This window comes from Canis lupus, chromosome 12, assembly GCF_011100685.1.
Source record: "Canis lupus familiaris isolate Mischka breed German Shepherd chromosome 12, alternate assembly UU_Cfam_GSD_1.0, whole genome shotgun sequence".
NCBI lineage: Eukaryota > Metazoa > Chordata > Mammalia > Carnivora > Canidae > Canis > Canis lupus.
The window spans coordinates 55184093-55199790 of NC_049233.1; the positions used below are offsets into that span (position 1 = coordinate 55184093).

At 37.4% G+C, this 15698-nt stretch overlaps 1 long non-coding RNA gene across 3 annotated transcripts in view; it reads right to left on the reverse strand.

The window, feature by feature from the left end:
- Positions 1-270: 270 nt before the first annotated feature.
- Positions 271-15698, reverse strand: part of LOC119874219 — a 67226-nt gene continuing 51798 nt past the window's right edge. The window contains exons 3-4 of one of the 3 annotated variants that reach the window (XR_005368038.1): positions 1020-1096; positions 287-330 (exon numbers count right to left, since the gene is read on the reverse strand). This is a non-coding gene — a long non-coding RNA (uncharacterized LOC119874219). Of the gene's footprint in view, positions 331-1019; positions 1097-14537; positions 14638-15698 lie in introns of those variants that run through there. The other 2 variants (XR_005368037.1, XR_005368039.1) reach the window with 2 other exon arrangements.

Here is a 15698-nt window from a genome sequence, read left to right on the forward strand (position 1 = left end):
TAAAAAATTTGCATTTCCAGATTAAAGAACCCAAAAATGTACCAGCACAATTAATTATTTTTAAATATCCCAAATAAGGTATATCATCATGACATTTCAGAATACCATGTTAAAAAGACAACCCTAAACAATTAATAATAATCATTTTAAAAAGAAGCCATATCCAGCAGTGCCTGGGTGGCTCAGTCAGTTAAGTGTCTGCCTTCAGCTCAGGTCATGATCCTGGGGTCTTGGAATCCAGCCCATATTGGGCTCCCTGCTGAGCGGGAAGCCTGCATCTCCTGCTCCCTCTGCTGTTCTCACTTGTGCTCTCTGGTTCTCTCTCTCCTTCTGTCAAAGAAATAAATAAAATCTTTAAAATTAATTAATTAGTTAACTAATTAATAAAAAGAAGTCACATCCAAAGAATAAGAATCAGAATTACATCAAGCTTTTTCAACAATAGCACCTCATAATTCAGGAAGAAAGTAATTTTCAACCTGGAATTTTTTCATTCAAGGGTAAGAGTAGAATAAAGATATTTTTATATATGCAAAGATTCACAAAATTATCCTTCCTTTCTTAGGCGGTTTTGGAAAGGAGTGCAGAAGGGAAAAAAATAATTCCACACGGGCACCCATGCCAGAGTTTGGCAAGTAAACTGTTTCCTCATATCTTAAATACTAGCTTCTCTGTGATAGTAAAGGATAAGGAGGAATTATCTATAAATGATGAATTAAGACAAAATTTTAAGCATATTATTTAAATTATTTAATTTAAATTTGTTATATATATAAATTATATAAAAATAATTATATAAAACATAATATATATTATAAATATATAAAAATCAAATTAAATTATTTAAATTAAATTTAAATTTAATGAATTATTTAAATTATTTTAAATTACCAGGTAACCAATAAAATTACATTGAAAGGAAACGCGGGGTAAGTGTGAGATAATTTTTCTTTATCAGAGAAAGTTCACATAATGTTTGAAATGGATACTGATTGATACTCAAAAGTTGTCTCATATACCTATAATTCGGAGTTTGGATCTATAACGACATGCCTGAAGAAACTGCCCATTTCCATCTTCCCATGGAAGCCAAGTCCTAAGAGATGAGCAGTTGAAGAGAGATTTTTTAATTACAGTGAGTTGTTAGAATGTGTCCATTAGGCACCATGACTTAAATATTAGGGACAAATGGTGGTTCCAGGAGCAGCAGAACTTGTAATTGAAATGGGTCATGAGGATCCCTGGCTGCCATAGCTGGTGAATTCATCTACAGCAGGATATGAAGAATATACAGTCTACCTATTGGCTGTCCATATTTGTAAGCAAAGCAGAAAGACTATCACTCACCACATTCCTGAAACAGTTCTCAACAGTCCCTGATGGAATTGCAAGAACCCCAAGTTGGATGACGAATAGAAGGTTCTTTGTGACTATCAGCTAAACTGCAGATGCCTGCAGAAATATGTTTGTTTTCTGAGTGACATACACTGCAAACACCAAGATTTGTGAGTGAGAGGCATCTCAGTGTGACAGCTGTAGTCAGTGGCTTCGGATAGCACATCACGGTGTTCTTTCTTCAGATTGCATTGCACACACACCCCACTCACATCACCCTGTAATATCTGCATGAATCGGAGAAAAAAAGACAACTCTACAATAAAATATAAAATATAAAACATGATAGGGCATGAAATATGAGGTATATAATTTGTGATTTGTAAGTCTGAGTTATATTTGCAAGTTCTTAAACCGAGGATCCTGTGGAGAGATCTATCATGAATGTAATGGATTATTCTTCTCTAATTATAATTCTTTGGGTCCATACTAACTGGTGAAGAGCAGGGGATCTTGCAACATGATCCATGTTGAAAGCCAAGCTCCTCTCTGGTTGTACTGTGATACAACCAACTCTTGCATCCTGTTTTTCATTGATGCTTATGTTGTCCTTGTCCTGTTTCCAGTTTAAAAGTTGACCTTTAAGGGAAAATATGCTTCACGTTGCTTCTTTTTTTTTTCTCTCCCTCGCCCTCCTTCCCTTCTCTCCTCCTGATCTCTGAATGTTGATCCCTGTCTGTATGCTGTATCCCTGTCTATATCCACTCTCCCAGCCCATCCCACTCTATGTGACCAGATTGTATAGCTGTTTCAGAATCTGGCTGTGGTGTTTAACTATGGTGATGTAACAAACTATTCCAGACTTGGTGGCTTCAAATGACAATAGCAATTAAGCCACAGTTTCTTTGGGTCAGGAGTCTAGGCATGGCTTAACTCCTAGGGCTTAACTCAACTGGAAAGCATCATTTTTAAAGTTCACTCGTGTTCATTATTGGTAAGATTCAATTCTTTGTAGCTGTTGGACTCATGGCTCCTGGTAAGCTGTTGACCTGAAGACCTCCCTTGGTTCTTGCTACATGTACCTCTCCATTGAGCATCTCACAACCTTGCAGTTTGCTCCATGAAAGTGAAACAAGCTATAAAGCAAGAGAGTGTGCCAGTAAGATGGAATTCACTCTTTTGTAATCAAATCACAGGAGTAATAGAAGTTAATTTTACTTTGTTTATCTCATCAGATGCAAATCTCTAGACCCACCCAAAGAGAAGAAATTATCCAAGGGTGTAAATATCCAGAGGTGAAGATCACTGGAGGCCATTTCAGAGACTACCTGCCAAACATGCTTAAAGGAAATGGGAGGGCAAGTGTTTACAGAGGATGGAGGACAGAGAGGGTTGGGAGCTATGTCAGAGCTGCCTGCCACCCTGGCTGTAGGGCTTGCCCATTCCAGATCCACATCTATCCTTTTCTGTCTCCTTCGATTCACCCTAGATTCTCACTGTGTCTTTACCATTGAAGGTTCTTTACTCACTAAACCCTTGGTTTTAATTATTTGCCCTAATTTTCTGTCCTACCTGATAGCTAATATTTATATGTTGGTATATGTATAGATTAAAAAGTATTTACCTATAAGGAACTGAGTTTCAGAAAGAGATACAACCAAAAGGCAGAAAAGCAGTGGTTGGAGAAGTAGAAATTTCCAGATAGGGTAGGATCATAGCAATGAGTTGTTTTAAGCTTTCAATGTTTAGCCTATGTCTTCTACTCAAAACTTGATTCACCCAATCACCTCTATAGATCTAGGGTATTATTTGCAAACTGCAGTGCTTTATCGTTTGGTTCTTTTATAAGTTTAATAAACTTGTTATAGTTGATGTTCGATTACTATAATAATCACAGAGAGTTATAAATTTTAAATAGAAAAATATCACGTTTACTTTGACTATAACCATAGAAACTGAATTAATATCAGTCCTCTTTGCTTATTAAGGTCAGGTTCTGACAGTGGTTGCTATGGTTGTGTTTGATGGCTTTCATTGACTGCATAACAATTAGAAACATTTTCCTGAAAACTAATTTTTCTGGTAACCAGGGACTGAAGTGAATTAAGGTCCAGCCACCTTTTGTACTTTGATCTGGCATTTCTTCCACAGTCACGGTCATAGCAACATACAAAATCAATCAGCAGAAAATACTTATTTATGTCACCTATGGATTTTCCAACAAATAGCTCATGAAAACACCTTTCATGTGGATAATGACTAGATGTAAAAAGTGGACTGATTCCCAGTAATTACAGCCTGGTGTTGCTTTAATCACCAGTAAGTTGTATGTTAAGAAACCTAACATGCCCAAAGCGGGTCAGGACACAAATTGTGACTAAAATGAGGAGATAAATGAGAAAAAGAAGAGACAGTTATTTTATTCCATCTTGTGTATTTCCCCTGCACCACACCACACTGTATTGCATTTGTGTGTCTTTTCATTTAAATAAAGGTATTTAAGAGACAGCTGATGAACAGTGCGTTTGTATTCCAGGAACATTCTCTCATAGGTTTGGATTATATACAGATGAAAAATAGTCCATATGGCTTTTGAACAAAATGAATGGCTGCAAGCCCTGAAAAATGCTAGTGGAAAGGTTGGCATACTAAAAGGTTAATTAAAATTTGACTCTGCAGGATGGATACTTTTATTTATAGAACCTTCAGCTGATTTTCAGCAGCCATGTTTTCTTCTAATTAAAATAATATGAACAGCTAATAGCAATCAGCTTAAAGAACTGAATATTTTAGAGAAGGGATGATTCATAGGCTTTTCAATAACCATTTTACAGTAGGTGTCTCCACTAAAGAGCACATAAAACATTTGTATTCAGCCATTGTCTAGTTCAAATGTCAGGAAATATTAAACTGGAAAAAATGAGAGTGAATTATTTAAAGTGGCCTAAAATAAGTCATTGATATTATCATGTAAATTTGATATTTCCCTAAAGGTTCAGGAATCATTCTCTGACATTGCATAACTTATAAATCTGAGAAAGTGGGCCATTAGAAGCATTATTTTAAAAAATAGGAATTTCCTTATACATTCACATATATAACAAATTGGTAAATAACAATATTTAACAGAAGCAAAAGTTTGTCATGGAAACCTTATGTACACATTTGGACAGATACAAAGATAGATGATAGGTAGATAGAGATAGATAGATACAGTAAAAATCATTTCATCATAATAACTTCTGTAGGATTCAGCATCCTTTTCCCCAAGTCATTGAGAATGACTAAAGAAAAGATTAAAATCTGAAGTGGAAGGATAGAAAGCATGAATATATAATGATATATAAGAGAAGTGAAGTTTTAAAAAAATAAAAGAAGAAAAAAAGGAACATATCAGAAACATACACTTCCAGGTAAGTGTACCTTCCCACTGTGACAAAAATAACCAATCCATCCTCCTACTCCTCACCCTATTTCTCCTTTCCTCATCATCCTCTGTGACAAAACTTTTGAATTTCAGCTGGGCACATTGCCTTTTAGAATCAAAACTCCGCATCCTCACCTTCTACAAAGCTAAAGAGGACCAGTGGCTTGGCCTTTGCCAGTGGAATGTAAGTGGCAATAGTGTCTACATCACCTGTAAAGTGTCCATTCTCTCCTTTCCCTTTTCTGCTGACTGGAATGTAGATATACATTCTCTGGACAAAGCAGTCTCCTAAGGTGATAGGTGGATTTGGGAATGCAAACCAGTCCTGGATTGCTCTAACTTGTACTTTAAGACAGAAAGCAATTTCTACCTTTTAAATCTGCAGTCACTTTAGAGTGAATCAAATCCTAATTAAATACATCCTAAGATGTGGGTTTATTCTAGAGAAACAAGTCAGGCAATACCTCCATAATTTAAGACACACTGCTAAACCTTAAAAACCCAAACATAGTCTCCATGGAGAGACAGAAGTGCACTAGACCAGTTATTCTCAATTTCTATTGTGTATCAGAATCATCTGGAGAGCTTGTTAAAACACAGAAAACCCCAAACCCCAAAAGATCTGATTCTGTAGGTCAGGGTGAGGCTGAGAATTTGCATTTCTAATAGCCTCCAGGGTGATGCTAATGCTGTCTGACTGCCTGACACACACCAGGTCTCACTGCTCCAGAACACACCTCCACCTCCAACATATGCATATTCTGTAAGTCCCACAGCAAGATAGGACTGATCCTTACCCTATCATCAGGATATTCTAATTTCTAAATGTCATGCAAAGCCACTCTTAACATCCTGGAATACCTTATCATTCACCTAACAAGCTCCATACCTTCATTATTTTAAATTGACTATAGCTTACAAAAGATATAGCAAAATAAACATAATACAAAAATTATGTGTTTTATTCATTTATTTCAAGTTCCACTTCAGAAATCGGGTAAAATATAAACAATCAAGTCATAGAAAAGGTGTTTTCTATGGGGAGAATGGGTAATGTAATTACCTGACCATTTGTTTCAGAATCCCCTAAGTAAGGGCACTTATTAAAAATGGAGATTCTGGGCCCCATCCCTTATATACTGAATTGAAGTACCCAAAGGGCCCAGGAATCTTTTATTTAAAAAGTTTTCCAGGGGATTCTGATAAACCCAAATGTTTGCTAATCACTGATCTTGTTGTTGAAGTGTCATCAGAGACAGTAGCTCAGACTCTTGGAGGATATTTTTCAGCATGACTGATTGTGAAACAGACAACCAGCTTGACCTCCATAATGCCACAGGCAAAAAGCCTGAAACCCACTTGTAGCCAGAGGATGTAGCCAGAGGATGAGATAACATGTATTACCAAACAAAATTATCTAAATAATGGAATCCTTCTATTGAACATCGTATGTAAAAGATATTTTTCCCGCCCAAATTAAGGCAAGTATGTGAAATCCACCCATGTAGTCACTGAAGGCATTAATCTATAGATTGCCTTTGGCAGAAGACACTAGCGGTGATGTTCATATTGGTAGAAAGCAGGGAAAGTCACATCCCTATCTTTTTCAGCATTGCATAAATCTAAGCAGCAGCAAATAGATAAAAAATAAGACATACAAATGGCCAACAGGTACACAAAAAGGTGTTTAACATCACTAATCACAAAAGAAATGCAAATCAAAAACCACAATGAGATATCACCTCACACCTGCAACAATGGCCATCATCAAACAGACAAGAGTTAACAAGCACTGGAAAGGTTGTGGAGAAAAGGGCACTGCTGATGGGAATGTAAAGTAGTTCGGTCATCATGGAAAAAAGGATGGGCATTACTCAAAAAATTAAATATAGAACTACCATATAACAAGCAATCCCACTTCTGAGTATATATCCAAGGGAAATGAAACCATTATCTTGAAGAGATACTAGTACTCTCCTGTTAATTACAGCATTATTTACAATAGTCAACATACAGAAACAACCTAAGAGGCCATCAACAGATGGACAGATAAAGGTAATGTGATATAAAGATGGGGAATATTATTCAGCCTTAAAAAATAAGGAAATCCTGCCACTTGGAATAACATGGATGAATCTGGAGATCATAATGTTAAGTGAAATAAGCCACACAGAGATAGGAAACACCACATGGTATCATTTCTGTGTGGAATCTTTAAAAAATAAATAAATAAAAAGTCAAACTCATAGAAACATAGAGCAGAAAAGTACTTGCCACGGGGTTAGGGCAGGAAAGGAATAGGGAGAGGCTGGTAAAAGGGTACAAATCTTAGTTATAAAATAAAGTCTGAGGATCTAACATACAACATGGTGATAACACTACATTATAAAACTGAAATTTGCTGAGAGAGTAGAACTTAAATGTTTTTACCAAAAACAAATGTAAATATCTAAGGTGATGAATGTGTTAATTAATTCATTAACTCCATGGGGGGAATCTTTCCACAATATATATGTGTATCAAGTCATAAAATTGTTAACTTTAAATAGCTTCTAATTTGGGGCACCTGGGTGGCTCAGTCAGTTAAGCGTCCAACTCTTGGTTTCAGCTCAGGTTGTGATCTCATGGGTCATGAGATCAAGCCCCATGTTGGGCTCCACACTTGAATAGTCTCCCCCCATCTCCTCCTCCCCACCCATGCACACACTCTCTCAAATAAATAAATAAATCCTAAAGCATAAAATAAAACAGGTAGTTGATAATTTTGTCAATCACACTCAATGAAGTTGAAAAAAATTTAAAAATTAAAACTTTTTTTTAGAAAGAAATAATACCCAGAACAGACAAAAAGCTGATTCCACCTCTTTAATATCTCTCTATTCCACCTACTTATACTGAGTTCCACCCTCACTACCACAGTCCCAGTCACACTCAAGTCTCCCCTAGACTCCCGCCATTGCCTTCTACCTGGCCTTCCTCTCTCACCCTTACATGCCTCCTCCAACCAATGCCTCACACTGTCATCAGAACAACTCTCTAGACACACAGCATATCATGACACTGTATCACTTAAAATCTTTCTGAACTCTCCATAGTCATGAGGATCAAATCCAGATCCCCAAGCACTGCAAAAGCCCCTTGTGTGGCCCCCCTTTCCTATGACTCCAACGTCATCCCTCACTAACACCCTCCTTGCCACACATCTACTTGCAGTTTCTGTCGTGTGCCCCACCTTCTCATCTCCAGCGTTTTCCCTCAGCTTGGAAAGCCCTCTCCACAAATCTCTACCCACCCACACCTTTCCTCCCTGGATAACTCCCACTCAGCTGTCAGGACTCAGCTCAGGTGTCACCCCTTTTTTGGATGTCTCATCTAACACCCCACCTTGGCCAGGGTTTTCTGTCATTGTTATCTCTGAAATCATCTTCCTTCCTCCCTCCCTCCCTTCCTTCCTTCCTTCCTTCCTTCCTTCCTTCCTTCCTTCCTTCCTTCCTTCCTTCCTTCCTTCCTCTTTCCTTTCCTTTTTTCTTCTTTCTCTCTCTTTTCCTCCCTCTCTCTTTCCCTCTCTCCTTCCCTTGCTCTTAATAAACATACTAAGTGAATACAATAGCTATTTCTTACCCAAAATTATGCACTTGCAACACCCAGTAATGGGAAACATTTCTAGATCATAATTCATCTTTGATATATTTTTCACACTCTGTCATATGATTTGAAGGACCGTTAAACAGTGGTGTCCTCAGGAAAACTAAGGAACAGAATTTGCCTTGGTGCTCATATCATTCACCTTTCAGGGTCTCCCTGTTTGTTTGGGTTTTTTAAAAGGATTTTATTTATTTATGTTGAGAGAGAGAGTGTGTGCAAGCAGGAGGAGGGGCAGAAATAGAGGGAGAGAGAAAATCTCAAGCAGACTCCCTGCTGAGCACGGAACCCAGTGAGGGACTCAATCCCACAACCCTGAGATCATGACCTGAGCCGAAATCAAGAGTTGGACACCTAACTGACTGAGCCACCCAGGTACCCCAGGGTCTCCCTGTTTTTATGCCTTCACTGAACCAGAACACTATTGTTCCCACAAGACACTTATTAACAGGACTATACACACACGCACACACACATACACATGTATATATCAGTTTGTGCAGACATCAGGAAGCAACCAGATGAGCATAGCTCATGGACCTTCGAAGAAGAGGCACTAGCAGAGAACAAGGTAAACCAGAAGATAAATGCAGAAAGAATTGCCTCAGAGGCACTACTGGACCCAATCCTATTCATGATCTCAGCAGTATTCTATTATTCAGGTACTAGTCAGCACTTCCCTGTGCCACACACCCAGCCAGCCTATTATAAACAGCCCCAGGCCAGGAAGAGATGCAGTTTACTTAATTAACTTCAATGACCCAGTGTCTCCACCTCCTGCCATCTCACCTGCTTTCCACGGTTGTGTTTTGGCAAAATCTTCAGCACTGCTCTCCCTCAGCTCTCTGCTAAACATTCACTGCTGGCATCCACTCTTGGCTCCTCTCCACACACGTATACCTTAGGTCTCAAATACTGTATCTGATTCACTACCCGTCTTCTCTGTCTTCCCTACATTTCCATGATTTCAGATTTTTATGCCACATATCACTATGGGTACATCAGTAAGAAAAAGGTTTTCTAGCTAAGCTTTAGCAACATTGGTGTTTTAAATTTCATTTAACTTTTGGTGTACCCTACATACTTTATACCATACTGTGGACTCAGTGCCTCTCTAAAAGTTTCAAGTTAAAAGGATCTCTTAGGCAGCCCTGGTGGCACAGCGGTTTAGTGCTGCTTGCAGCCTAGGGTGTGATCCTGGAGACCCTGGATCGAGTCCTGTCAGGCTCTTTGCAAGGTGCCTGCTTCTCTCTCTGCCCCTCTCTCTCTCTGTCTCTATGAATAAATAAATTTAATTATTAAATTAATAATTATTATTAAAAATAAATAATTTTTTTAAAAAAAAATTTTAAAAATCAATGTTTAAAAAAAAAAAGGATCTCTTCAGGTACCGCCAAATAGAAACACTGAAAATGACCAGATAAAACTATCAGATTGAGGAACCCCATAATACTTGGGAATGGTTCCTTTTGGGATGTAATCTCTTACAAATGGATTTCCTGATCCATCGGTCACCTGACCCACCAGACTTCACATGATTCTGGCAATATCCAAATGATCGTATTGATGTTACTAAGGACTTAAATTACTTTAAATGTTTGATCAATATTGATTTTGAGCTACTTTTTTATTATTGATATTAATTAATTTGGAATTATAAAATTCAACTATGTATTTGTTACTGAGATTTATTTTACTGATCCTTGTAAAAGAAGAGAACTTTCTCTTTCCTAATCTTATAGAGTGAAATATAAACCTAGATGATGAATGGAAATATTTTTCTCATCATACTGGTCACCCTCTTAGAAACTATCATCTCTTTATAGTCTATACTTTGAAAAATCTCTTTGTTTTACAGTTCAAAGCAAATTCATCATAGAAGATGTCAGCTTAGAGCAGAGGGCAATAAATGCCTCTTTATCCAAAGACCAGGAAGAGCATTAATTATAACAGAACACTGCAAACCTCTCTACTCTGCTTCAGAAACTCTCTTAGTTCTTTTCCACTGGGATACAATCTAATGTTATGCATTCATATTTTGGCCCCTACTGTTAAAAAAACTGATAATAGCAGTGATGTTCCTCAGACTAAATCTATCAAAAGTTTATTCTAGCAAAAATGACAGATGATAGATTTAACCAGCAATACGCCCACCTACACACACACACACAATCCGGAACTCATGGAATATTAAAATATATATTTAAATATCTATTCTCAAGTATATAATCATAGGACTGAATGTCAATGAAACTAAAGTTTCTTCTTTTCTTCCTAGAAGCTAAAATTTCTAAATTTAGAAATTCTAAATTTCTAACACAATCTAAGTTTCCTGGTGATATTTTTCCCCTTTATCTCATTTTTGACATTCAAGATTCTGAGGTAAAAGAAATAAGGTAAAATTTCTCTTTGCTTCTTTGCTAGTATTTGAGGAAGTTGCTTTAAATGCCAGTTGTCATAGCACCAGGGCTGCATTCCAAGGCTATCTGTCATGCTGGTCTGATTGTTATTAGTAAAAGTTCCTCTCCTTGCCTTCGCCATTCTTACACTATAATTATATTGAGAATCTTATTGCTGATCTATAAACTAGATTTTTTGGTTATATTTTTATTAGGGAAAATAAGGGTTTATTTTGAATTATTGAGTCAAAACATAAAATGGATTGATAATTTTTCTTAATTCTTTTTTAACCTTATGACTAGAACTACTATCTCTTATTTTCCTTGACCCCATAAATACAGGTTTGTTAATTTTTCTTTTTTGTTCCTTTCCTGCATTTCTGTTACATCTGTACAAGTTATTTTCATATTTCAAAACAAACATATGCCCATAATTCTGTGAAAATAAAAAATGTTTTCAGTAATGCCTTCTGGAAACCAAATGCTAATTCCCACATGACAATAAGAAATCTCAAAAGATGTAGGATCTACAAAAAACAAATACAAGCACAGAAGATTCTTTTCTCTGAATATGCTAGTTTAGAAATATATATAGCCACTTAACTCCAATTCAAGGAGGACTTTTCTGTTCATTTTTATGGGGAAAAACTCCAGTCATTGGGTACCATACAAGTACCATTAAAAAAAAAATCAACCCAGAATAATAATTGAGTCAGTGGTAATAACCATAAACATAAGTAATAATAATGATGTCAGTGATAATTTTCTAACCAAGGATTATAGGTGGTATTTCTGTTAAAGTTGCTAAGAAATCCTTATGTGGCTTTCAAGTACTGGGAAAAGATTGTGAACCTATCTTTCTCTCTCCTCCAAACCTTCCCATTTCCAAGATTACTAGGTAAATGAGCCTCTCATTCTTTGTGTCTGAAGTTACCTCATTGAGTCCTTTGTGACTGAAGCTGAAAACTTTGGCAGAATGATTACACTCAAAGAGCACTGTCATGATCAATAAATACACACAACAAATTTAATGTCAGACTCCCCATGGCAGTAAACTCGCCTGAGTTATTTGAGTAAATCAGAACCATTTATTTAACAAATATTTATGGAAGGCCTGTTTTGTGTCAAGCTATTTGTTAACTCCTGAGGCTACAAAATCTGATAAGTTAAGTTTCCTGCCCCCATTGAGTTTTCCATATATCAGGAAACACAAATCAATGAATTGTCTGACAATCAGGGTCACCCTGTAATCTCTATTGAGTTGTGAGAAAGTGACACCTCTGAAGTCAGATTAAATTAAATTCAAAATTTTCCCTCTGCCATTCACTGGCTGTGTTACGCTTAGAAAGTCATTTAACCACTTTCAGCCTTAACTTTTGCATCAGTAAGAGAAGGATAACAATACCTTGTGAGAGTATTACGGAAAATCTATTTAGTCAATAAATGTTTCTTGACATGTACTATGTGCTAGGCACTCTCCTAGGTCCCTGAAATATATTATGAACACAGCAGAGATCCTTGCCCTTGTGATACTTGTATAATTCAAGAATATTACCTGCCAGTTTAATAATAACTATTGTCATTATTAAAATAATATAAAGTATTTAGTAAGTTTAATCCAAAAACAATAACTAAGAAAAAAGATTATGTTCTCAGATTTACAATCAACGATAAATAAGACAAGTACAAACTGAAAATAAAGCACCTAAAAATACAAAATTTAGACCAAGCAATATATCTAAGATTGAAATGTACCTACTTCAAATAAATACCAGGAATCTGAATTTGAATAGAGTGCTGGGATTTATACTCAGTTATGAGGGAATAGTCAGAAGAATTCAATTTGAGCTTGTATGGTGAAAAGAAGGTTACTGTCTCACATCTAATCAACCCAGGAAGGCCAACCAAACCATGTTACCTTTGTTCCAAAAGCTGTGCATGGTCTGAAGCATAGTTTCCTTCTCACCTCTACTGAGCTGGCTCCTGTCACTGCTGGAATCTAGCTGATTGGCTATGGAGACTGACATTATGTCCTCAATAGTATACCACCCCACTAGGAGACCAACCAGCTACTTTGATACCAAATTGGTTATTTCAGATCTTGTCTACTCTAGCAGGGCCAGCAATTTAGAAAATTAGCACACATTCTGGGTATAGTTTTGCTCTCCTTGTGGGAAGTCCCTTTACCAGCATCATTCTGTAAGGACTTACAAAGTGTTTATTATCATGGGATCCTTGTAACATCACTAACAGGCCAAGGAACCCACTTCACAGGAAATACAGTGTGGTAATGAACATACACACAGACTCTCCTGGTCTTACCATAAACTTCATCTCTCAAAATATGTGCTCCTAATTTAACACTGTAATGGTCAACAGATTCCAGCTTGTGTGTGCAATGCTGTCCTTCAAAGTGTAGTATATACACTGAACCAATGTCTATTTTACTGTTATGTAAAACAGCAGACCAAAATGTAGAAATAGGAGTGGGTTTTCTAAATGTTACTCCCAGTAAATCCACTTGGAGGATTTATACTTTCTGTCCCCACTTTTGCCTCAGCTGATTGGCTCCGGTCCCCAGGAGTGGAGGAGGAGATACTTCCATCAGAGGCACAGCAAAGATTCCACTCAATCTAACTTTATGTCTTATGCCTGGCAATTTTAAGCTCCTCATGCCTGAAGACCCTGAGGCAAAAACAAAGAGCTGTTATGCTATATTAACAGGAGTAATTAATAATCAGTTGCTCTCTGATTATCGTGAGGAGATAGAATTGCTGTTAGATGATGGGCAGAAAGTCTGGAACTTGGCAAAGTCACTACCTCTGAGCACTTCCACATGTGTGACAATTCTTTTTTTTTTTTCTTAAGATTTTATTTATTTATTCATGACAGATACAGAGAGAGGGAGAGCAAGGCAGAGACACAGGCAGAGGGAGAAGCAGGCTCCATGCAGGGAGCCGGACGTGGGACTCGATCGTGGGTCCCCAGGATCACACCCTGGGCTGAAGGTGGCACCAAACCACTGAGCCACCATGGCTGCCCCATGTGTGACAATTCTTAGTGGACAGTTGCAGCAACCAATGCCTTACAGGGATACAATAACCACAGTCTCAGATCCCTCAGGCATAAAGATCTGGGTTACCCCCCTCACCAAGCATTCTGGATCAACAGAAATGCTGGCTGAAGGTGAGGAACATATTGAATGGGTGGTAAATAAAGTAGGTGATGAGTGTGAATTGTGATCTCTGCATCAGCTGCACTAGAGAGTATAGTTTGTCCTACAAACCTTGCTATGCAAATCATTTTTGATAGAAATTTTGAATGTTCACCAGCCTGAAGAGGCTATTATAAGACAGAGTGACACTTACTAGGAGCAAAAAAAAGTGGCTCTAAATGGTGAAGGGATGGAATGTAGCCAAAGCTGTCAATACCCAGTGTCCCTAACTTCTAAACACCAGGATAGCCATCTGTTTGACGGCTCTCTCCAAAGCCTTGGGAGACAACATTAGCCTGGAAGCACCAAGGAATCAACACCATCTGAAAACTGCTCTCCAACCATTGACAGAAATAAGATAGCCCTTTTGCCTCATGTGGGATACTTTCAAGGTGCTTCATCTACACCATATCCCAATGTTTTCCTTTGAAATTAAGCTCTATTACCTCATAGAAATAGCTGCTTGATGGCACACCTATTATTACTGTATTTCCTACTGTCTCATTTCTTCATTCTCTTACCATTGTATCCTGCACCTTGCAAACAAATCCTTTTCGGGTCTTCTTCTGGAGAATCCAAACATTCCTGCCAGCCCCATAACACTCCCTAATACCTAGATTCTAAAATCCATAAAGGCAAAAGATATGTTATTAAATATATCTCCTACCCCTAGCCCAGTGCCTCACATATAACTGCTAGTCAATACTTATTCTATTTGTACTGCATTTTCTCATTTATCTTCTTTTGGATTTACTAAATATGTCTAATGCCTTTTCCCCCATAACTAAATGTGTGGTTTATATATTCTTCTACTATTGCTGAACTAGTGAACTCTTATCTGTGATCACAGTCTGACTACTGGATTTACTAAAGACTTATTCATGTATATTACCTTTCTTTTTTTATTTTTTTTATTTTTAATTTTTTTAATTTTTATTTATTTATGATAGTCACACAGAGAAGCAGGCTCCATGCACCGGGAGCCCGACGTGGGATTCGATCCCGGGTCTCCAGGATCGCGCCCTGGGCCAAAGGCAGGCGCTAAACCGCTGCGCCACCCAGGGATCCCTCTTTTTTTATATTTTTTATTGGAGTTCGATTTGCCAACATATAGTATAACACCCAGTGTTTATCCCGTCAAGTGCCCCGCTCAGTGCCCATCACCCAGTCACCCCATCCTCCCTTCCACCTCCCTTTCCACTACCCCTTGTTCGTTTCCCAGTGTTAGGAGTCTCTCATGTTCTGTCTCCCTCTCTGATTTTTCCCATTCATTTTCTCTCCTTTCCCCTTTATTTTTTTTTTCCTTTCCCCTTTAATCCCTTTCATTATTTTTTATATTCCCCGTATGAATGAAACATATGCTGAGTGAAGTAAGTCAATCAGAGAAGGACAAACATTATATGTTTCATTCATACGGGGAATATTACCTTTCTTAAACATATCCCAGACACTAAGTTTTTGATGTTGTCATTTTTGTTTAATTCTAAATATATTTAAAACCTCGTAAGACATTATTATTACTATTTCTTCAAAGACAAGTTTCATTTATATTTACTGAATATTTAATTCTTTTAATATGTTTCATTTCTTCTTCACCTCCAACATTCCATCTGATCATTTATCTTTTATCTTATAATAGCCCTTTGGAATTTCCTTCACTGTAGTTTTATAGCTGATGAAT